At 41.0% G+C, this 23,657-nt stretch overlaps 1 pseudogene; it reads left to right on the forward strand.

Moving 5' to 3' along the window:
* The first annotated feature begins 1,752 nt into the window (after window positions 1-1,752).
* LOC143555660 (uncharacterized) lies at window positions 1,753-23,436 on the forward strand (annotated as a pseudogene).
* The last annotated feature ends 221 nt before the right edge of the window (window positions 23,437-23,657 follow it).

A 23,657-nucleotide genomic window follows, 5' to 3' on the forward strand; every position in this document is an offset into this window, starting at 1 on the left:
GAATGCTAATGGAGACGACACATATGACGGGGTCATTAGTGATGAAGCTTTGGTTTGCAGTGTTGAAAGTAACATTGATGCTTTGGTGATGGATTATGGTGCATCGTTTCATGCCACTCATTGTAGTGAAACGATGAAGAATCTAAAGTTTGGGGATTCTGGAAAGGTTCGACTAGCAAACGATGATATCTAGAGGTTACGGGTATGGGAGATGTTGATTTGATAACTTCAGCCGGTATTTCTTAGACTTTGAAATACGTGAGGGTTATTCCAAGTTTGAAGAAACGTTTGATTTCAGTTGGGCAGTTGGATGGCTAGGGGCATGATGTTAAGTTCGGGAATGGGCAGTGGAAAGTAATCAAAGGGAATCCCGTCGTTGCTCGTGGCAATATGGTCGATGTATCACCGGAAGGAGTTGATCCAGTTTCGATGAAAGACAAAGTCCAGTTCACAAAATCTCATATGCAGAAGAAGGTTCGTTTTGCAAGTAACAAACCCAGAGCCAAAGTGAAGATTCAGGATGAACAAGCTAAGAAGGTTAAATCAATCGGAGGACATCGTGATAGTGAGAGCACATGTCATTTTCAGTTACAATTCCAGGTCGATAGTGGATTAAGAAAACTAGTATTCCAACGGTAAAAGTCTCTCCAGTGAATTACTTGTTAAATATGGAGAGTGTTTGTTCTCAGGTTATCTCGGGATCCGGTAGTTCGTTACAGTGGGAACCGGTAGGGATAGAGGATGGGTCAAGGGTAGTTTTAGCCGTGACTGATGTGCTGAAGCTTCAGGGAGCTTCAACGGGCCTTCAGGTTAATTGATGAGAAGACGGTGGCAACTAGAAGAAGTTTAATGTTCATATTACAGAAGTACGATCAGGAGTGCAGAAAAGAGTACTTAAGGCCTCCGAGTCGGAGATTGTTGGGTTCGTACGCCTTTTATTTAGGCCCAATTTATTAATTGAAGTCCAAAGGGCAGACAGGTGTAGGGTGGCCAGACCGAAGCCCGACCCGGTTTAGATTTCTTGTTCAATAATTTACAAACCCTAGACTAGCCTCTATTTAAACAACGCTATGTACTTGTAATCCTTTGTCACTCAATAAAGAATATCTAGTTGTCACTCGTGGACGTAGGTCAGTTTTGACCGAACCACGTTAAATCCTCGTGTCCGTTAACTGCTTTCGTGTGTGTGTTCGGTTTCGTGTGTGCGTCTAATCCTAACAGTTGCACTCATTTAAATACATCTTCAATAAAGAATATCTAGTTGTCACCCATGGACGTAGGTCAGTTTTGACCGAACCACGTAAAATCCTCGTGTCCGTTAACTGCTTTCGCGTGTGTGTTCAGTTTCGTGTGTGCGTCTAATCTTAACAGTTGCACTCATTTAAATACATCTTTAATCATGTCATCTACGTGTCAACTTATTTATGATCCACACACGCTAAACTCAAACACTAACTTATTCAGTTTTGTATCAAGTCATATCATATTAAGAAGTCGTGTCCTAAGTTTGCTACATCTATCAACTTACTTTTCAAGTTATCATTATACATTCTGTTAATATTGTAACAACATATGTCAAGGATAAGTGCCATCTATGAGCAGAGGTAGGCGCACACTTTGACAATTTACACTTGTAAATTAATGACAAGTCTTGTTTAACAAGAAAGAAACATTTCTTTAAATTCCAAATTTAAATAAAGTTTTATTCAAAGGACACTACAAGTCTCCTTTGCCAACAAACCTACCATTTACATGGCACCCAATTGCCTCTACTTCTCCATACTAGTTTGGTTGTTCCTTCTTCTCCAAACCTCAGCTAAGGTACCTGCTTTTGTCTCACTTTTAAGGCTTTATAACCGAAAGAAAACTACTGTTTTAACAATTGCAGCCATCATTCTAATAATTTGTGCAATGTTTGTAGTCATCTGACTGGACAAATCACGGTGGAGATCTACATAACCATAGATACGCATACGGTGAAACAAAGATCAGTCCTGAAACCGTGGCTAGCCTTAGGCTAAAATGGAAGTTTGTAGCGGGAAAAGATATAACCACGACTCCAGCAATATACAAAAACACCATCTATTTCCCTAGTTGGAATGGGAACATATATGCGCTTGACGCATCAAATGGGTCGGTCATATAGCAACACAATATAGGACAGTTAACCGGGCTTAACTCAACAGGACTTGTACCAGGAGTTAACTGGACCTTGTCAAGATCAACCCCTACTGTTGCTCGTGATCTTTTGATCGTTGGAATTTACGGGCCGGCTTATATTCTTGGGCATAACATTGCCAATGGTGAGCTCGTCTGGTCTACACAACTCGATACACATTACGCGGCTCTTATCACCATGTCGGGAACATATCATAAAAGGTATGTTTGTTCGTAGATGTTCGTCCATTTGAATCGGTTTGTTTTCTTAGAAAAAAATAACAGAAAATAACAGATAATAAAATTTTCTAGTTTAGTTTATTTTAGATTTTAGAATGTGCAAAGTTGACAAATTTTGCTTGTGATGGCCCAAAAGAAAGTAAACTGTTGACCATTGATTGCAATACGCAAATAATTGTACACGCTTTGAACTTAAAACTACAAAATGTCAAATATATACAAAGGCTGGTTTTGACATTAGTTTAGTAATCAAATCCAATATATTTATACACACCAGTATCAATACCCGCGCTACACGGCGGGTCGTCAGTGGTGGATCTAGAACATAATTTTAGGGGTAGCGTAAATCTTTTTTTACCGTACATTAACGAATATTTTTGTACACGTTTTGCGCGTATGGGTAGACGGTTTTGCGTTTCATGCGTATGGGGGCCCGGTAATGCGTTTCGCACTTCCCCAGCCTAGTTACGCGCTGCACGTACCGGCGCTAGATTACCTATTTCGCGTGTACCGGCACCCAGTTACCAATTTCGCGGGTCTGGTAATGCATTTCGAGCGTACCGGCGCCCGGTAACGCGTTTCGCTCATACAACCACCTTGTTATGCGTTTCACGCATACCTCGCCTAGCTTAGCATTACCCGCGTCCCCACACCCGGTTACTTGTTTAGCTCATACAGGTGCCTGGTTATGCGCTTTGTAGCGGCACACGGTAACCCGTTTCATGCCTACCTTCATCCGATTATTTAAGTTGGGCTTTTAAGTTTTAACTAAATGTTAGGCTTTTAATCATCTTGGGCTTTTAAAACTTTAAAAGGTAAAGTTTTGGTCTTTTCAAAACTTTTGAGGGGTAACGTAATATAATTTTCAGGGGTAACGCAATACATAAAACGTAAAAATTTCCACTTCTTCTGAAAAGTTGAGGGGTAGCGGGTGCTACCCCTCCTTATAAGCTGCATCCGCCACTACGGGTCGTACTTCGTAGTGTTGTATATATTGTGTAGTCTTTAAACCAAAATCAATCAATTAAACGAACAAACAAATCTGGTAATCTGGTCTGTCATTGTAGATGAAGAAATTATAATCTGAATTGTTCTCTGTGTAATCATTATCAGATAAACTTATTTGTGGGTTACACACAACAATTTATCGGATAACACAGAGAATTTCTGCACATGGAATTGAATTTTTATTGTTCTTGATGAAGATCTAGAGAGAAACCAGTAACCGTTGTTCTCTTCTATATGCGTGTCGATGAGTGATAATTAACATTCTGCCAAGGAAAATCTCGATTAACATGTTTTATTGATTCCCACACGAGCCCAAACAAAATAATTATAAGTCCATCTAATATTAGCCTTAAGCCCAAGTAAATTACTTACTTAAACCCAAATATAAAATCCAATTATAAAGCCCAAATAACATTAGAATTAAATCGAGCCTGCATTCCGCGTCACCTAACTCGTTTAATCTCTAACGTTATTTTCTCAATCGACAAGTTAATCCAATAACGCTAAAATAACCAACACATAGTTGGTGATTAATTGTAATATTTTATTTACAGTAAAAGATGTTTTTGACATTAGTCTTCAACTGATGAACTTAATATTCAAAGAGATATCAGAAAGACCACTGTGCAGAAGAATTTACAAAGATCGCAATTAATACGAAACAAATAAAGTCATAGTACACGAGCATAGTACAATCACTTATTATGACTAATCAGTCTATAATTTACAATCTCAGCCTGCAAAATTCTTTCAAACCAAAGTCTTTAAATAATTCAGATATTACCCTAGCAGTTTAATTTGTCAATTTGATTAACCCTATAATATCACTTCAGTCGATCTAATTTGCAAGTTCAAAGCGTGTAGTCTGTTATAAAATTTGGACAACGTGCTAAACATTATTCTTAAATGGCAAATTGATAATGTTGTTACTGTGTACACTCCTTTTGGTTCAATCATGTTGATGTAAGATCAATATTAAAGAATTTATAAAATGGCTAGAAATATACTTCAATTGTGTTTCTATTCGAAGCCTTTAGTATGTCACCGGGCCAAAACACATTTATAAAAAGTTAAAATCAACTACTATGTCTTTGCTGCTTTAGTTCTATTCATTTACACACATAGAACATGCTTTGCTTCATGTAGCCTCCAAGGCTCCAACCGCAATCCTGCAAAGTTATTTTTGATAACTTTAAGCCTAAATGAAGAACAAATTAATCAATTTAATGCCTTCCATTCTGTATTATCTCTTCACCAAATCAATTCAGGCCATTTTAAACTTCTTATTTTCATAATTTTCATCACTATTACAATTATGAATATTTAAATTAATGCTCCATTCCAATCATCCTCTTTATTTATCCATTCTAATCTGACACTATTTGATTCACATCCCAAATATAAAATTACCTTTTTTCTGTCATGCACACCAACTGTTCGACCTTTTGCCTCAACCAAACTTCTTGATTTTTCACTCTTGTTCTTTCTATTTTCCTTTTGGGTGCTTAAGGGGGTATTTTGAGTTGGAGTTCTACCCATTTTGCTTTGTTTTGGAGTTATACCTTCCTCCTCTTATGCCTTAGCGGTTGTTGTGGGGTGCTAGATGGGAGTGAGCAACCCGTAGTTGCTCCCCTCCTTCGAGTGTGAGGGGTTTGGTCTCTGTTTCTTGCTCTAACTCATCTCGAGTCGGGGTCTTTAGGGGTCCGGTGTCTTTTGTGATTTATTTGTTTCTGTTCTCGTGTGTACATGGCTACCATAAAAAGAATTCGAAACGTAAATACAGGAGGGCTTGTTCCTAGCTCCACTTACGGTTTAAGGCCATGCCCCTTTAAGCATTTCCACGAGTGTAAGGATGGTAGACCTGGGTCCTCGGGGTTTTCCGCCTAATTGAGCACATGCAAAGTACCCATTTCAAAACGGATACTCGGAAGAACCTTTTAAAAGACGCTATCTCTAAGGATTTTGACCTTTTTATAGATGTTGGGGAAGCCCTTCGGGAGGGGGATAAATGGTTATGTGGGAGGTGCATGACGTTGCATGCCCTTAGCAGGGGGTGCAAGCATGCTGATGGTGTCTATTCTTTTTCTGTGGATTCTGGAGATGCTGGAGAATTCATTGTTGGGATCCAGAAACCTAATCGTGTGTCTGTGGATAGGGACCCAAGTCCATCTGTAGGAGTGGTTGGGGATGTATCCCTTTTGGAACGGGTTTTCTCCCTTCCCATTCAAACGGTTAAGAGCATCCCCCCCAAGTTGTCGTTTGGCGTTTGCTCAGACTTTGGCATGCGCTTTACGCAAGATAGTTGATTCACCAGGCTCGATTGAGAATTGGGTCAAATTACTATTGTTGCTGAGTTGTACTTTAAGGGTGGTGAAACCTTCCACTAGGCAGGAACGCAGGTCAGGGAATCGAAAGTCTTTGCAATGTAGTAGCATTCAGCAAGCACTTGCGGTGTGGAAAGATGGATCTGGTTTTGCTGACTTGGTTCTTTCTCTCTTTGATAACGTGTGGAGGGGAGCACTTTTTCTAAAAGAGAGGTCGGAGGGGAGGAGGGTTCTGAAAACAGCCTTAATATTAAACAATGTCTCAGGAAAGTCAGGGATGGTCATTTCACAGCTGCAGTCAAGGTATTATGCTCAAGTGGGGTTGCCCCTCTCGGAGATTCAACCATGAAAGCCCTCATTGATAAACACCCAGTGGTGCCGCCTCCGTCCTTGCCTTCTAGCTCTGTCGTCCTGCCTACTCTCTCTATGGATGGGGACTGTGTGCTTAGATATATCCGATCATTTCCTAAAGGGACCTCATGCGGGAGAGACGGGATGCGGGCGCAACACTTGTTGGACGCTCTTAGTGGTGAGGGATCAGTGACTTCCATGGGTCTGCTCTCAGCCATCACTGAAGTCGTCAACTTATGGCTAGGGGGTCTGTTCCCCAAGGTTCTCGCTGAGTTTATTGCTTCGGCCCCCCTTACCCCTTTATTAAAGCCGGATAATGGAATTCGGCCCATTGCTGTGGGGGCTATCTGGCGTAGGTTGGTTTCTAAAGTGGCTATGAAGATGGTTGGGAAGGAAATGACTCAGTATTTAGGGGACTTTCAGTTTGGGGTGGGGACCCCTAATGGGGCAGAGGCGGTGCTTCACAGCGCGAACCGGTTTCTTAACTCCTTTCACGCGGACGGCTCTTTAGCTATGCTTACCGTGGACTTCTCCAATGCCTTCAATATGGTCGACCGCATAGCCCTTCTCCGAGAGGTTCATCATCATTGCCCGTCTATCTATCTATGGGTCCAGTTCCTTTATGCCCAGCCGGCTAGGTTGTACGTTGATGATGACTGTATAGGGGCTACTACTGGGGTTCAGCAGGGAGACCCCCTTGGGCCCCTCCTCTTTGCCTTAGCATTACACCCTCTTGTTCTCCGGGTACAAAATGACTGTAACCTCCCATTTCATGCTTGGTACTTGGATGATGGGACTATTATTGGTGGTGCCAACGAAGTCGCTAAAGCCCTAGATATTATCAACTCGGAAGGGCCATCATTGGGGCTGCAACTTAATATTAAGAAAACCGAGGTTTTTTGGCCAGCGTGTAATGGGGTGAAAGTCAAAGATGGGCTCTTCCCTAGTGGGACTGGTAGACCAGAGAGAGGGGTAAAGCTCCTTGGAGGGGCTATTAGTCGAGTCCCTACTTTATTAAGGAGTTGGCGAGGCGGAGAGCATCTCGTGCGGTTGATCTTATGAAACTGTTACCTTGCCTTAGGGATCCCCAGAGCGAACTCCTCCTGCTTAGGTCTTGCATGGGGGTTGCTAAGTTGCTTTTTGGGTTACGAACATGCCACCCCCATATGATGGATGATGCGGTATCCTGTTTTGATAAGGGGCTACGAGAAGCCATCGAAGACATAGTTGTATGTGGAGGCCCGTTCTTTGGTGATCTTCAGTGGCGACTTGCATCTTTACCGATGCGCTTAGGGGGTTTAGGCCTTCTTTCGGCTCATGATGTTGGGGTTTACGCTTTTGTAGCGTCGAGGGCTCAGTCTTGGAAGCTACAGAATCACATCTTAAGGAATAGCAGAGTTGTCGACCTGGACCCAGACTACGTGCTGGCCCTGGAACGCCTAAATGGCGCTCTCCCAGACTTTGACATTGGCGGTTTCTCTAATATGGACACCGCCCCACCAAAGCCTCAAAAAACTTTGGCGAATGCCCTTTTTGGAAAAATCGCTCAGAGCCTGGGAGAAGTTTTTGGATTGTCCCCCCGACAGAAGGCGGTTTTTGAATGCTTACAAGGTCCTCATGCCCAAGATTTTCTGACCGTTATCCCGATTGATGGCTTGGGCCAAAGCATGTCTGCGGTCGAGTATAGGGCCATACTTAAGTACCGTTTGATGGTCCCAATGTACCCAGAAGACGAAACATGTCCGATCTGCCGTAAGGCCTGCCTGGATAAATTCGGAGAGCATGCGGTTCATTGCAAGGAGATGCCTGGGTTCAAATACCGACATGATTGGGTGCGGGACGTTCTTTGGGACATCTTAAGGCAAGCTGGGATATCAGCTAAAAAGGAAGCCCCCGTAAACTTCCTTACAGACCCCACGGAAGGGAGATCCACTCTACGACCGGCAGATTTGCTCGTCTTTGGTTGGGCCGGGGGAAAACACGCTTGTGTTGACCTCACAGGGGTATCTCCCTTAGCTGGTTTGAGGGATAATGGGTTTGTAGCTGGGCAAGCAATGTAAAGGGCTGAAAGGAAGAAGGTGGAAAAACATGCTAAAGCCTGCGAAGAGAACCAACATGTTTTTGTCCCTCTGGCTTTTGATACATTTGGCTCCTTGGCACCGGAAGCTATCCGTTTTCTAACCAGGGTCCAACAGGTTGTGCATAGCAATGTGTCGACTCCAAAGGGGCAGGGGTATGTCTTTAGCAGGTCAGGGTTTGCAATTCAGAAAGGGGTGGCGGCGCAGCTTGTTGCCCGCCTACCTGCTATATTGATGTAATATCTATGTTTCTACATATTGGAACCCAATTTTTGACAAATCTAAATAAAGAAAATTGATATGTTTAGTTAAGAATTTTAATTGTTGAAAAAAAAATAAAAAAAAAATAAAAAAAAAAGCATTTTATAACATTTGAAATGCCAATAGAGAAGTTACTTTGGTTTCAAAAAGGAATAAAATACCATCAGTTTGTGCACCAAAAAATCCACAAAGCTAGAGCTCATACCAACCCCCATTAAGTGATTTTGGTTTCCTAGTTCCAGTCCCCTCTTATCTTTTTGAAATACCCAACAGAGTAAATATCTGTACAAAGACAAATAAATAAAATAAATCTGTACAGAGACAAATAAATTAAGATACCCAACAATATGGGCAAGTTTACGTACAAATTAAATCAACGTGCTAACTGTGAGAATCAAATAGTTTAATTATATTTATAAGTAATGTAATTATCTAAGTAATTACACTACTGATGTAGTAACTACACTACACTATGATTACACCATGTTGCATATATAATTGCACTACTTGATTTCCAAAATTAGCCATTAATTTAATTTGTATTTGATCCAAACCCCAAAAAAATATATATGCATCAAACATACAAATAAACAAAAAATGTCAAAATAAAAATAAAAAAATATCTAAAAACAACCAACCTCATAAAAGATATGCCACATATTGAAAGACCTGCATCCAAACATATACAAAAGTGAACAAACTCAAATACTCCACAAAAAATAAAACCAAAATATAGTTTTTGAATAGTTCATGCAATAATGGTATAAACTAATTTTTGATCTTCCCTAACTTCAAGCCTATTACTCAATTCTAAATGAAAGAATGAAAACAGTTAGTATCTGAGAGAATAAGTGATTGAAGGCTTGCCAATCTCATTATCATAATACCCTCTATATAGGGCCAGTTTACAATCTTCTAATACAATACAAATATTTGCTCAATAATAATCACATATTTTCTTAATATTGATAATATATGCTATTACTCCCCCGCAGTTGAAGCGGGAGGACGTATGCTGAGACAGGCTCGAAAATCATCAAATAACAGCTTCGGAAGACCTTTGGTAAATATGTCGGCAATCTGAAAGCGGGAAGGAACATGAAGAACTCGAATCTTGCCTCATTGAACCTGCTCTCTGACAAAGTGTATGTCCAATTCAATGTGTTTTGTACGTTGATGTTGCACGGGATTTCCCGATAGATAGATTGCACTCACATTATCACAATAAACCAGAGTAGCGTGCGATAGTGGTTTATTAAATTCCAATAGTAGATTTCGTAACCAACATATTTCGGCAACGACATTAGCCACACCTCTGTATTCGGCTTAAGCACTAGAACGGAGACGGTGGTTTGGCGCTTAGACAACCACGAGATAAGGTTATCACCAAGATACACACAATAGCCGGATGTAGATCGGCGAGTGTCGGGGCATCCCGCCCAATCGGCATCTGTGTAAGCACGTAAATATATAGAATTGGAGGAACCGAGGGTTAAACCATAGGTTGTCGTACCTCTAAGATAACGTAAAATACGTTGTAAAGATTTCTAATGTACTACTTTAGGTGAGTGGATATGAACACAAATCTGTTGCATCGCATAGGAAATGTCCGGGCGCGTGAACGTGAGGTATTGTAGCGCTCCTGTTAAGCTACGATACAAAGTCGGTTCGTCAAAGCCAGGGCTATTGGTGTTGCTAAGCTTGGGTTTTGATTCAACAGGGGTGGGTACAGGGTTGCAGGATAGCATGCCGGCCCGGTTAATAATATATGTGGTGTAAGCCTGCTGAGATAGAAAAAGTTGATTGCCATTTCTAGTGACCGAAATACCCAAAAAATAACTTAGTGGACCCAAATCTTTCATTGCAAACTCCCCCGCAAGTTTAGCCATAAAGTCACCTGATGCTTATTAGATGAAGCTGTAAGCAGAATATCATCTACATAAATAAATAGATATGTTGTGTCCAAACCATGATTATAAACAAACAAGGAGTTGTCACACCGACTTTGTGTAAATCCCAAAGTGGTGACGAAGTCGGTGAAACATTGATACCACGCCCTAGGTGCCTGCTTTAGACCATAGAGTGATTTCTTAAGTCGGCACACATGGTCTGGATAATCTTGGTGGCGAAACCCGACCGGTTGGTACATAAAAACGGTTTCATTAAGAGACCCATGAAGAAATGCGTTGGTGACATCAAGTTGGTGAATTTTCCACGACTGAGCCAACGCAATAGATAATACAATTCTAATAGTTGCCTGCTTAACAATCGGACTGAAAGTTTCTCCACAGTCCACGCCCATTTGTTGGTTACGCCCATCACACACCAATCTTGCCTTGTATCGTTTTAAGGTTCAGTCTGATTTAAACTTATGACGGAAAATCCACAAGCTTTGTATAATGTTCATATCAGGTTGGCGTGGCACTAACTCCCATGTCTTATTTATAATAAAGGCATTAAATTCGACGGACATGGCGTTATGCCATTCCGGTGTGGATAGGGCAATCGTAGGGTTACGAGGTACGGGAACAATAGAGGAACAATTGAGATTGAATGGTTGTTTTGGTTTTATAATACCATCCATAGAGCGAGTATGTATGGTACGGGTTGTGGGGGGTGATGGTGCGAGCCTATGATCCGAAAAAGAGGTGGATTGTGTGGATATTAGGGTTGTGGCAGAAAGTGGCGGGTTGGCTGCAGGTATGGGCTGGGCTACTGGTTGGGAATTTGGGTTGGGTGTTTGGGCTGCAACTTTGAGGGGTTGAAGAGGGGGTTTGGGCCTACATGAATAAGTTTGAAGAATTGGATTGAATTAAGAATTTGTGTGGGTGTGGGCTGGAGTTACGGGTCAGTTGGAGCCGTAGGTGAGGCTGGTGGAGTAGAAGGGACAGTTTTTTGACCAAGGGTTTGAGTATGAGGCAAATAAAGTGGATGGAGTGTGTTGGTGAGGAAATCATAAGTTTGGAACTTAGGATTTTTAATGTTGACAAAGGGGAATTGTGTTTCGTCAAAATGTACATTACGATAAATAATAATTTTGTGAGTGGATAAGTCTAACCACTTATACCCGCGATGTTGTGTAGGATAGCCAAGGAATACACATGGGGTAGAGCGAGGTTGGAGCTTATGGATTTGTGTGCGAGGGAAGAGAGGATAACAGAGACACCCGAACACACGAAGATGGTCGTAAGCCGGGTTACAGTTATAAAGTAGTTGGGTTGGTGATTTAAGTTGGCGGGTTTTGCAAGGTAGGATATTAAGTAGGTAAGTGGCAATTTCTAAGGCATGGTGCCAATAATTGTTGGGTAGGTGAGATTTGGTAAGAAGGGTGCGAATGATGTTGTTTATGGACCGGATAGTACGTTCGGCTTTGCCGTTTTGAGAAGAAGTGTGTGGACAAGAAAAACGAAAAAAGCATACCGTTATGTTGGCAAAATTGTTGGAAGGCGGTATGGGCATATTCTTTGCCATTATCGCACTGAAATTGTTTAATCTGACTATTAAATTGTGTGTTGATTAATTTGGAAAATTGACTAAAAGTCGAATAGACGTTAGACTTATTGCCTATGGGATATGTCCACAAAAAATTTGTATAATCATCAATAAACAATAGATAATACCGATGACCTCCGGTGCTAAGTATCGGTGATGTCCATAGATCACTATGGATGATATCAAATGGTCTATACGTAGGAGTATAAAACTTAATAAAAGGCAAACGACTGAATTTTCCAAACACACAAGATTGACAAAGTCTCTTATTCAATTTTCCAACATCAATAAAACGAGAGTTTTTAAGCGAATGCAATAAATTTGGTCCCGGAAGACCTAATCGTTGATGCCATAAATCTTGAGAAATAGCAGCAAACGTTGATGAAGAGCGAATCTTGGATAGTATTTGAGGTGTAAGAGGGTAGAGATCCCCAGATCTATTGCTACGTAGGATACGAGCCTTGGTCTTGAGATCCTTCACAAGAAAACCAAACGGGTCAAATTTAATTGAGATTTGGTTATCCGTTGTAAGACGGCGAATCGACAAAAGATTTTTGATTATGTGAGGGGCTAACAAGACATTATTAAGTTTTAAAGGTGGGTAAGGTGTGGGTAGGGTTTGATTGCCATATCCACTAACAGGAATGGTATGACTATTTTTGACGATGATATTATAGGAATTGCCCGTATTAAAAAATGACAAGAAGTTACCTAGATGATCAGTCATATGATTTGTTGCCCCTGTGTCCATATACCATGGTGTCTCTGGTGGATAGAGTGACATCGTATGAAGTGCTTGGTCGATGACTATCGGAGTGTACCCTGCAGCAGCATATGATTGTGCGGGTCTGGGCCCGAGGAGACCTTGATTAGAGTTAGGTGGTCGGTTGGTGGTTGGGTATGGGCATGGGGTTGTGAGGGCCATTATGACCACATGGGCCACTGAGGTGGGTTCATATAAGTCCATGGTGAGTACCCAACAGGTTGCTGAGTTGGTGTATGAGACCCGCGACTACGTCCAAACATGGCATGACCACGGCTGCGTCCCCGAGTTCGACCACGGCCACGTCCCGATTCTGAAATAGGCTGTTCCGAGCGGTATGTATGTCTGGGTTCAGAAGGGGCAGTTTGTTCGGCTTTGGCAGCAGACGAATGGAGGGCTGTGGCGGCTGTTTTGGCGGCGTTCATGGAGTGAGCCGCCTTTCTAGACTCTTCCCTGCATAACTTGGAACGGACCTGGTTGAAGTCTGGTAATGGCGTGATGTCTTCAATGAGGGTAGCCGAGGTCTCATATTGTTCCGTTAACCCTGTTAACAATTGGAGAATGAGTTGCTGGTTTGATAGAGGTGCATCGACATTGGTTAGTTGATCAGACAAAACTTTGACCTCACGGCAGTAGGCTTCCATATTAGGGAAATTTTCCAAACGTGCATTGGAGAGCTTCTGTTGTAGTTGAACCGCACGAGAAGCTTTGTTATCTTGAAACAAGTTTTCGAGGGCAATCCAAGCAACATAGGCTGTAGTCTTTCGTTTAATGATTGTTTGCAGCAAGTCGGTGGATATGGTACCATTTATCCACTATAGAACAATCGCGTCTAGTCGATTCCATAAGTCTTCGAAGCCTGTGTCAACGGCGAGTGCTTTGTCACCAGCGGTAGTGGGTGCCCGTTTGGGCTGGAGGTGGTCTTGTACTTGAAAGGAAGTACAATGGATTAAGAAAAGTTCTGACCATGTGACGTATTGAGCCGTTTCGTTATCAAGGGTGACGGGGATGAAGTTCCGTATGTTGGAAACAGTGATGGCTGGGTGGATTTTGGAATCCATTGTAGGCTATGAAGATGAAGATTATAGAAGGTTAGGATCGGTGATGAAGAGAAGCAGAAGAAAAAAAAAATTGATGGCAGCTAGGGTTTTAGAATTGGCTCGATACCATGAGTGAATAAGTGATTGAAGGCTTGCCAATCTCATTATCATAATACCCTCTATATAGGGCCAGTTTACAATTTTCTAATAGAATACAAATATTTGCTCAATAATAATTACATATTTTCTTAATATAGATAATATATGCTATTAGTATCCATTGTCCCTTAACTTGCGGTATTGATTTAGATACATAACTTTCATCGTCTATGTTTCTAAAACTAAACACAAACATCATAGGTTCAGCTACACTACAAAAGAATAGAGTTGAATACCACATGCATGAAATGAAGAAAAATAATAAAAATTTGATAGCAACCAAAAGGGGTATGCCATTAAACTCGGTTTCCCATCATCAAATTAACAAATTGAATAAATCATGGCATTTCAACAAAACAAAGTGAATAACAACAATAATATTCAACAAATACCTTTTGGTATTACCATTTCATCATACAACTGCATCGAACAACATGATTTTCATCGAGCACTTGGTGGGCACCAAAAATGCAAAATAAAAAAAAAACAAATAAGATAAGCAGGGTGATGTTTGTTAGGATTAAACGCACACATGAACTGAATACAAACGCGAAAGCAATAAACGAACACGAGAATTTAACGTAGTTCGGTCTAAATTGACCTACGTCCACGGGTGGCAACTAGGTATTCTTTATTGAGTGACAAATAATTACAAGTACATATCGTTGTTTAAATAGAGAATGAACTAGGGTTTCTAAATTATTAAACAAGAAACCTCAACTGGGCTGGGCTTGGGCCCAGCCGCCCGCACCCGTCTCCTTTTTTAACTTCGAATAATAAACCGAGCCTAAATAAAAAGGCCTACGAACCCAACAATCTCCCACTCGGAGTCCTTGAGTACTCTCGTCTGCACTCCTGATTGTACTTCTGTAGTATGAACATTAAACATCTTCTAGTTGCCACCGCTTTCTCATCAATTAACTTGAAGGCTTGTTGAAGCTCCCTGGAGTTCCAACACGTCAGTCACGGCTAAAACTACCCCTGACCCGTCCTCTGTCCCTACCGGCTCCCACTGTCGGATCCTGAGATAACCTGAGAACAAACACTCTCCATATTCAACAAGTAATTCACTAGAGAGACTTTTACAGCTGGAATACTGGTTTTCTTAATCCACTGTCGACCTGGAAATGTAACTGAAACACGACCTGTGCTCCCACTATCACGATGTCCTTCGACTGACTTATCCTAGCTCGTTCATCCTGAATCTTCACTTTGGCTCTAAGTTTGTTACTTGCAAAACGAACCTTCTTCTGCCAACGAGATTCTGTGAACTAGATTTTGTTTTTCACCAAAACTAGATCCACTCCTTTCGGTGACATATCGACCATATACAACGAACCCATTTTCTTGCCATGAGCAACCACGAGATTCCCTTTGACTACTTTCCACTGCCCATTCCTGAACTTAACATCGTGTCCCTGGTCATCCAACTACCCAACTGAAATCAAACGTTTCTTCAAACCTAGAATAACCCTCACGTCTTTCAAAACCCAAGAACTACCGACTGAAGTTATCAAATCAACATCTCCCATACCCGTAACCTCTAGAATATCATCATTAGCTAGTCGAACATTTCCAAAATCCCCAAATTTAAGATTCTTTATCGTTTCACTACAGTGAGTGGCATGAAACGAAGCACCAGAATCCATCACCCAAGCATCTACGTTACTCTCAACATTACAAACCAAAGCCTCATCACTACAGACCCCGTCATCTGTGTCGTCTTCTGTAACATTCACCTCTTTCTTACCATTCGGACACTGATTCCTGAAGTGTCCCTTCTCTTTACAACCCCAGCATTCTATATCTTTACGAGTCTTAGACTGACTCCTCTTCCTGCTCCCACTGCCTCGCTGTTTTCCCCTACCTCTACCTTCTGCGACTAACATATTGCCTGATGATTCACCTGAACTTCTGCATCTTGAATCTTCTCCCAAAATCAGGTCCCGAATCCCATCCAAGGTAATTTTTGTAGACGAACTACAAACCGCAGTCACTGTTTGCGACCAACTGTCGGGCAAAGAGGATAATAACAACAGGCCTTGAACTTCATCATCAAACTTAATGTCAACTGACACTAAGCGGGACAGGATCGAATTAAGATTATTGATATGCGTTGTAACTGACCCACCCTCTTTCATTCTTGTTTTCACTAGCTCTCGGATAAGATAGACCTTATTTGCTGCCGAAGGCTTCTCATACATGTTGGATAGTGCCTCCATCATACCACGCGTTGTGGTTTCTTTCATGATGTTAAACGCCGCATCTTTCGACAACGACTGAGTAATACAAGCCCTAGCTTTCTTTTCTAACTTCTTGCAATCTTCAATAACAACTTTTCTGGTTTTTCATCCTCAAGCACTACATCTAAATCTTTCTGACAAAGTAGCGTCTCAATCTGCATCTTCCACCAACCAAATTTCTGTCCATCAAACTTTTGTATCGAAACCTTTTCGTCTTCTGCCATGACAATGACTAAAACGAAAAAACCTGTTTAAAAACAGAGACAGACACAGCAATGGCACGCGCCTGAACGTAACGATTGTTCTACTGAACTCTGTTAAACAATCAACCTTTTTTAATCGCAACAGAATAACGAACTAAAAAAATCAGAAACTGAAACTTTAAACCAAAACGATAAAACCTGACATACGCGGTTGGCACTGGTTATCCGTTTCTTTAAATGATTTCTTCTGATTTGAAGACTGTTCTTCAAAAAAAAAAGAATCTTGATTCAACTGGTCTTGGCTCATACTTTTCAAAATAAGATCTTAACCCAAATTTATTTCATGACTCAATTGCCAAATACTTTTGGCCAACACAATAATGAACAAACTAGCTAACTAGCTACTGCCTTTTGTATTATTGGCCAAAACAAATAAATTCACATATGCTGCCCAAATTATTTGCTCAAACACCAAATAAATATGGGCTCCTATTTCACGGCCCAAAATGTGGATTAAAATTTGATTAGGTCAAACCAAAAGAAACTTTGGTCACAGACCTCCACGTTCTTGGGAAGAAAGAAAAAGGAATAATACAAAAGGGTGTTCTTCTTGCTCGGTACACACGGTGGTGACGACAAACTTAATTGTTTTAAAAAAAACAGAACCTAAACCAAAGGCGTCTATGGCCGCGACGATCGTTATAACGGTGCAACTACTGCCGACCTAGCGGCGGATAAGCGGTGGTGCGACAGCAAAACCGTAATCAGCGGCTTCTAGCGGCGATGGTAAGCGGCTGATTCCCGTGTTCTTCGTGTGATCCCGAACATAAGCTCTAGATACCACTTGTTAGGATTAAATGCACATACGAACTGAACACAGACGCGAAAGCAATAAACGAACACGATGATTTAACATGGTTTGGTCTAAACTGACCTACGTCCACGGGTGGCAACTAGGTATTCTTTATTGAGTGACAAATAATTACAAGTACATATTGTTGTTTAAATAGAGAATGAACTAGGGTTTGTAAATTATTAAACAAGAAACCTCAACTGGGTTGGGCTTGGGCCCGGCCGCCCGCACCCGTCTCCTTTTTTAACTTCGAATAATAAACCGAGCCTAAATAAAAAGGCCTACGAACCCAACAATGTTGGAGTCGGAATTGGGTTAAGAAAATAAACAAAAATATCTTTAGAAAGACATAAAATAAAGGAGATTCAACGATAACAGATCAAAAATAGAATGTGAAGCAACGACAAAAAACCGATAGGTTGAAGATGGAGACAATCTGTTGAATTGAAAACTTTGACTCATCGCCGGACTCTAATTTTGTTACCCAATTTTGAAAACAATGAACTGTTAAGATTAAACTCACACACGAACTGAACACAAACAAGAAAGCAAAAAACGAACACGAGGATTTAACGTGCTTCGGTCTAAAGTGACCTACGTCCACGGGTGGCAACTAGGTATTCTTTATTGAGTGACAAATAACTACAAGTACATAGCGTTGTTTATATAGAGACTGAACTATGGTTTGTAAATTATTGAACAAGAAATCTTAACTGGGCTGGGCTTGGGCCCGACCGCCCACACCGTCTCCTCTTTGACTTCAAACAATAAACCTGGCCAACAAGGCCTACGAACCCAACAATCTCCCACTCGGAGTCCTTGAGTACTCTCGTCTGCACTCCTGATTGTACTTCTGTAGTATGAACATTAAACATCTTCTAGTTGCCACCGCTTTCTCATCAATTAACCTGAAGGCTTGTTGAAGCTCCCCGGAGTTCCAACACATCAGTCACGGCTAAAACTGCCCCTGACCCGTTCTCTGTCCCTTCCGGCTCCCACTGTAACGAACTACCGGATCCTGAGATAACTTGAGAACAAATACTCTCCATATTCAGCAAGTAATTCACTGGAGATACTTTTGCAGCTGGAATACTGGTTTTCTTAATCCACTGTCGACCTGGAAATGTAACTGAAACACGACCTGTGCTCCCACTGTCATGATGTCCTCCTACTGATTTAACCTTCCTAGCTCGTTCATCTTGAATCTTCACTTTGGTTCTAAGTTTGTTACTTGCAAAACGAACCTTCATCTGCTCACGAGATTCTGTGAACCGGATTTTGTCTTTCACCAAAACTGGATCCACTCCTTTAGGTGACATGATAGACCATATACAACGAACCCATTTTCTTGCCACGAGCAACCACGAGATTCCCTTTGACTACCTTCCATTGCCCATTCCCAAACTCAACATTGTGTCCCTGGTCATCTAACTGCCCAACTGAAATCAAACGTTTCTTCAAACATGGAATAACCCTCACATCTTTCAAAGTCCAAGAACTATCGGCTGAAGTTATCAAATCAACATCTCCCATACCCGTAACCTCTAAAATATCATCATTAGCTAGTCGAACCTTTCCAAAATCCCTAAACTTTAGATTCTTCATCGTTTCACTATAGTGAGCGGCAAGAAACGTTGCACCATAATCCATCACCCAAGCATCAACCTTACTCTCAACATTGCAAACCAAAGCCTCATCACTACTGACTCCATCATCTGTGTCATCTTCTATAACGTTCACCTCTTTCTTACTATTCGGACACTGATTCCTGAAGTGTCCTTTCTCTTTACAACCCCAGCATTCAATATCTTTACGAGTCTTAGACTGACTCATCTTCATTTTCTCACTGCCTCGTTGTTTTCCCCTACCTCTACCTTCTGTGACTAATATATTGCCTGATGATTCACCTGAACTTCTGCGTCTTGAATCTTCTCCCAGAATCAGGTCCTGAATCCCATCAAAGTTAATTTTTGTAGACGAACTATAAACCGCAGCCACTGTTTGCGACCAAATGTCGGGCAAAGAGGATAATAACAAAAGGCCTTGAACTTCATCATCAAACTTAATGTCAACTGACACTAAGCGGGACAGGATCGAATTAAAATTATTGATATGCGTTGTAACTGACCCACCCTCTTTCATTCTTGTTTTCACTAGCTCTCGGATAAGATAGACCTTATTTGCTGCCGAAGGCTTCTCATACATGTTGGATAGTGCCTCCGTCATACCACGGGCTGTGGTTTCTTTCATGATGTTAAACGCCACATCTTCCGACAACGACAATGTAATATAAACCCTAGCCTTCTTGTCCAACTTCTTCCAATCTTCTTCTGACATCTTTTCTGGTTTTTCATCCTCAAGCACTACATCCAAGTCTTTCTAACAAAGTAGTGCCTCAATCTACATCTTCCACCAACCAAATTTCTGTCCATCAAACTTCTGTATCGAAACCTTTCTGTCTTCTGCCATGGCAACGACTAAAACGAAAAACTGGATAAAAACAGAGATAGACACAGCAGTGGCACGGGCCTGAACTTAACGATTGTTCTGCTGAACTCTGTTAAATAATCAACCTATTTAAACGCAGCGGAATAACGAATTGAAAATCAGAAACTGAACTTTTAAACTGAAACGACAAAACATGACAAACGCGGTTGGCACTAGGTTTACGTTTCTTTAACCCTTCTTATGATTAACAACGGCTCTTCAACATAAAATAGGATCTTGATGTAGCCCACTAAATTTAACAAAAACTTGAACTTGCACCTAACCCAAAGATTCTGGCCCACACAAACTAAGCTAATGCCCTTTGTATTCAGAATTACGATCCACTTCTTTTTGGTTTTCTAGGCCCAAGCAAATAATTTGATCTTGGACTAGGGTTGGTTCACGACCCAAAAGAAAACAAAATGTGTCTTCTTTTTAATTGTAAGACACAAGAAGACGAAACAAAAGAACCTCCTGCTTCCTTTCTTGTGAACACAAAGAAATAAGAACTAACAATTCTTCTTGTTTCTTCTGGTCATACGCTATCAGTGAAACAAGCAATACGACAGTTATAGCTTTCAAAAATAGAACCTGAAACTCCGATTGTCAGCGACACGATACGGTAAAACTCTAGCCGGCAATTACCCTTCAGCGGCGGCGCAAAGAAACGGACGGTAGCTTGCAGGCGGCGGCGAAACCCTAGAAGCAGTTAGCGGTAACCCGGCGGAACCTAGCTACGATTCTGGTGCAGCGGCGATGAGCGGAACTGGTTCAAACTTCAGCGTGTTCTTCGTGTGATCCGAACCTAAGCTCTGATACCACTTGTTATGATTAAACTGAACACAAACACGAAAGCAATAAACGAACACGAGGATTTAACGTGGTTCGGTCTAAACTGACCTACGTCCGCGGATGGCAACTAGGTATTCTTTATTGAGTGAAAAATAACTACAAGTACATAGCGTTGTTTATATGGAGACTGAACTAGGTTTTGTAAATTATTGAACAAGAAATCTCAACTGGGCTGGGCTTGGGCCCGACCGCCCGCACCCGTCTCCTCTTTGACTTCAAATAATAAACCTGGCCAACAAGGCCTACGAACCCAACATGAACAACTATAAGTGTGGTGGCAACTATGTATTCTTTATTGAGTGAAAAATAACTACAAGTACATAGCGTTGTTTATATAGAGACTGAACTAGGGTTTGTAAATTATTGAACAAGAAATCTCAACTGGGCTGGGCTTGGGCCCGACCGCCCGCACCCGTCTCCTCTTTGACTTCAAATAATAAACCTGGCCAACAAGGCCTACGAACCCAACATGAACAACTATAAGTGTGGTGGCGTGGAACAATAGACTCTTGTTTGCTCTGACTCAATGAAATGGTTCTTTATGCGTTCAGTCGATGACTACGATAGCAACAACAATTTATTGAACAAAATAATAAGGCATACCTTACCACAACTGTAGCTCATTTAGGTAATTGATAGTATCAATTCCAACCACAACTGTTTTTATATTGATGTGTTTCAACCATTTTATTTTATCGAAGCTCGTTTCTCCTATTAAAACGAATCACAGCACCGGAACGAAAATTGCAAATTCATGGCCGCTTAATTCAACAACTGAAAATTTCAAATTACCAATTCGTAACACATATGGAATTGAAAATTGAACGAATTTGTGGCGTAAATACGTCAAAAAGATTAAGAAGTGCGTACCAATTAGGGCTGGAACTTCGCGTTCTTTGTCTGTGGTTTACGGCCGGATTCTTCAAATAAGATTGCAGATTTGAGAGATCGGAAATAATAAGGGCTAAGGTTTGTGAAAGATATGAAGCATGTTAAGAAAGGAGAAACCATGGTGATTATGAGCTCGAGCCCGTGTCTTTTGATTGATTGCAAAGTCTATAAACTATTTTCTCTCTATCTCTACACATGAAGGAGAAGGAGGAAGCAAGGGCGGAGATGTGAGAGATGGAAAACAAGGCTACAAAGTAAGAAGCTACAGTAAATGCAACGGCCATATTGAAATTGACGATGGTAAAGCACAAGTGTAAGAACCTGATATGCTTATGTTATGAATAGTAAAACTATGTGAGTTAACGGAAACTTGCAATTTAATGTGTATATATATGTGTGTGTTTGTTGTGTAATATAGCCATAACCAAACCATAAAATCAGTTATCAAGAAAACCATGAAACTATAAACTGATCTAATATTTCACTTGGATCAAACTTTGATTATTCGGATTTTCAAGCTCGGCTTGCTATTAGAATAAATCACATATAAGATGATGATTGTATCTATGTAGGAACATCTTCAGCCGAAGAAAGCTCAAGCTTTGAAGCATGCTGCACATTTAGAGGAAGTTTTTTCAAGTTAAATGCTTCAAACGGTAAAATCTTGTGGCAAACCTACATTCTACCGGACAACAACGGTAGCAAACACGAATACTCCGGTGCGGGCATATGGGGTTGCAGTCCGTCAATTGACATTCACCGGAATGAGGTCTACATCGCCACTGGAAACTTGTATTCCGCCCCGCTAAATGTCACACAATGCCAAGAAGCACAAAACAACCAAACAAAACCAACCGAAGAAGACAACTGCATCGAGCCTGATAACCATTCCAATTCTATTCTAGCACTCGATTTGGATTCGGGACTCATCAACTGGTACAGACAGTTAGGTGGTTATGACGTCTGGTTTTTTGCTTGTAATAATCTTTCTACGCACGGGTGTCCGCCTGGCCCTAATCCAGATGCAGATTTCGCTCAAGCGCCAATGATTTTAACCGTTAATGACCGTGGTAAAAAGCGTGACATTGTGGCTACGATACAAAAGAGCGGCATTGCTTGGGCTTTGGATCGCAACAATGGCAGCATTGTTTGGTCTACGGTAACATTTTTATTCACAAATTACAAAAATATAAAAATCCATGACGTTACAAAAAATTAGGTCAAAAACTTTCAGTTACAATACTAGTAGCAAAAAGTGTGGGTTATCCATTAGTGACGGTCTTTCTAGTCGCTAAAATACGTCACAAACTCAATCTCATAAGTTATATATGATTGCAAACAGATTAGCCAAAAGTTTGTGACACAAATTTCTGGTGCAATGCCTTTTGTGAAGGCCACCTATTATAGAATGGTCACATATTAAGTAACATTTAAAAAACAAAACAAAAAATATATATATGAACAAAACAGTTTGATGATTTTTTATTTTATTTTATGAACTATTGTGTGTGTCTATTGGTATGCATATAGATGTTGAGTATGTGCAATGATTATTGTTGGAAGCTGGACCTGGAGGTGCAGGCGGAGGAGGTACATGGGGTTCGGCGACGGATGGAAAGACGGTCTACACAAATATTGCCAATAGCTTAGGAAGCAATTTTACATTGAAGCCGTCAAATATCACAACAACTAGCGGCGGATGGGTGTCAATGGATGCCGCCACTGGGAATGTCTTTTGGTCAACGGGAAATCCTAGTAACGCGACCGCAAGTGGCCCCGTGAGTTTAGCCAACGGTGTTTTGTTTGCTGGGTCAACCAACGGAGCTGGGCCTATCTATGCTATGAGTGCAGCAACCGGTAAAAGTTTATGGTCATATGATACCGGAGCCACGGTGTACGGTGGCATGTCTATAAGCAATGGCTGTGTGTATGCTGGCAACGGCTACAAATCTAATTTTGGAGTCTTTTTTCCTACTTATACTGCTGGAGATACATTATTCGCCTTTTGCATTCCTCAATAACCTACAACAACATCATCATTCAGTGTTTCAACTATATATTTATATTTGTATCTAAATGATGAAGGAATAATTCAAAATCTTGTGTGAAATCGAATATATAATCTGATTTCAACTCTGGCAGTACAGTGTGTTTAGCAAGGCCGGGCTTAGTGATTTTTGTCATTTGTATTGTATCATATAGTGGAACTTGGAATTGAGCATAATATTAACCTAATTAGCATATTTAATTAACCT

This window comes from Bidens hawaiensis, unplaced genomic scaffold, assembly GCF_021521415.1.
Source record: "Bidens hawaiensis isolate Kalapana, Puna unplaced genomic scaffold, B.hawaiensis_p1.1 tig00018244_1, whole genome shotgun sequence".
In the NCBI taxonomy this organism is placed as follows: domain Eukaryota; kingdom Viridiplantae; phylum Streptophyta; class Magnoliopsida; order Asterales; family Asteraceae; genus Bidens; species Bidens hawaiensis.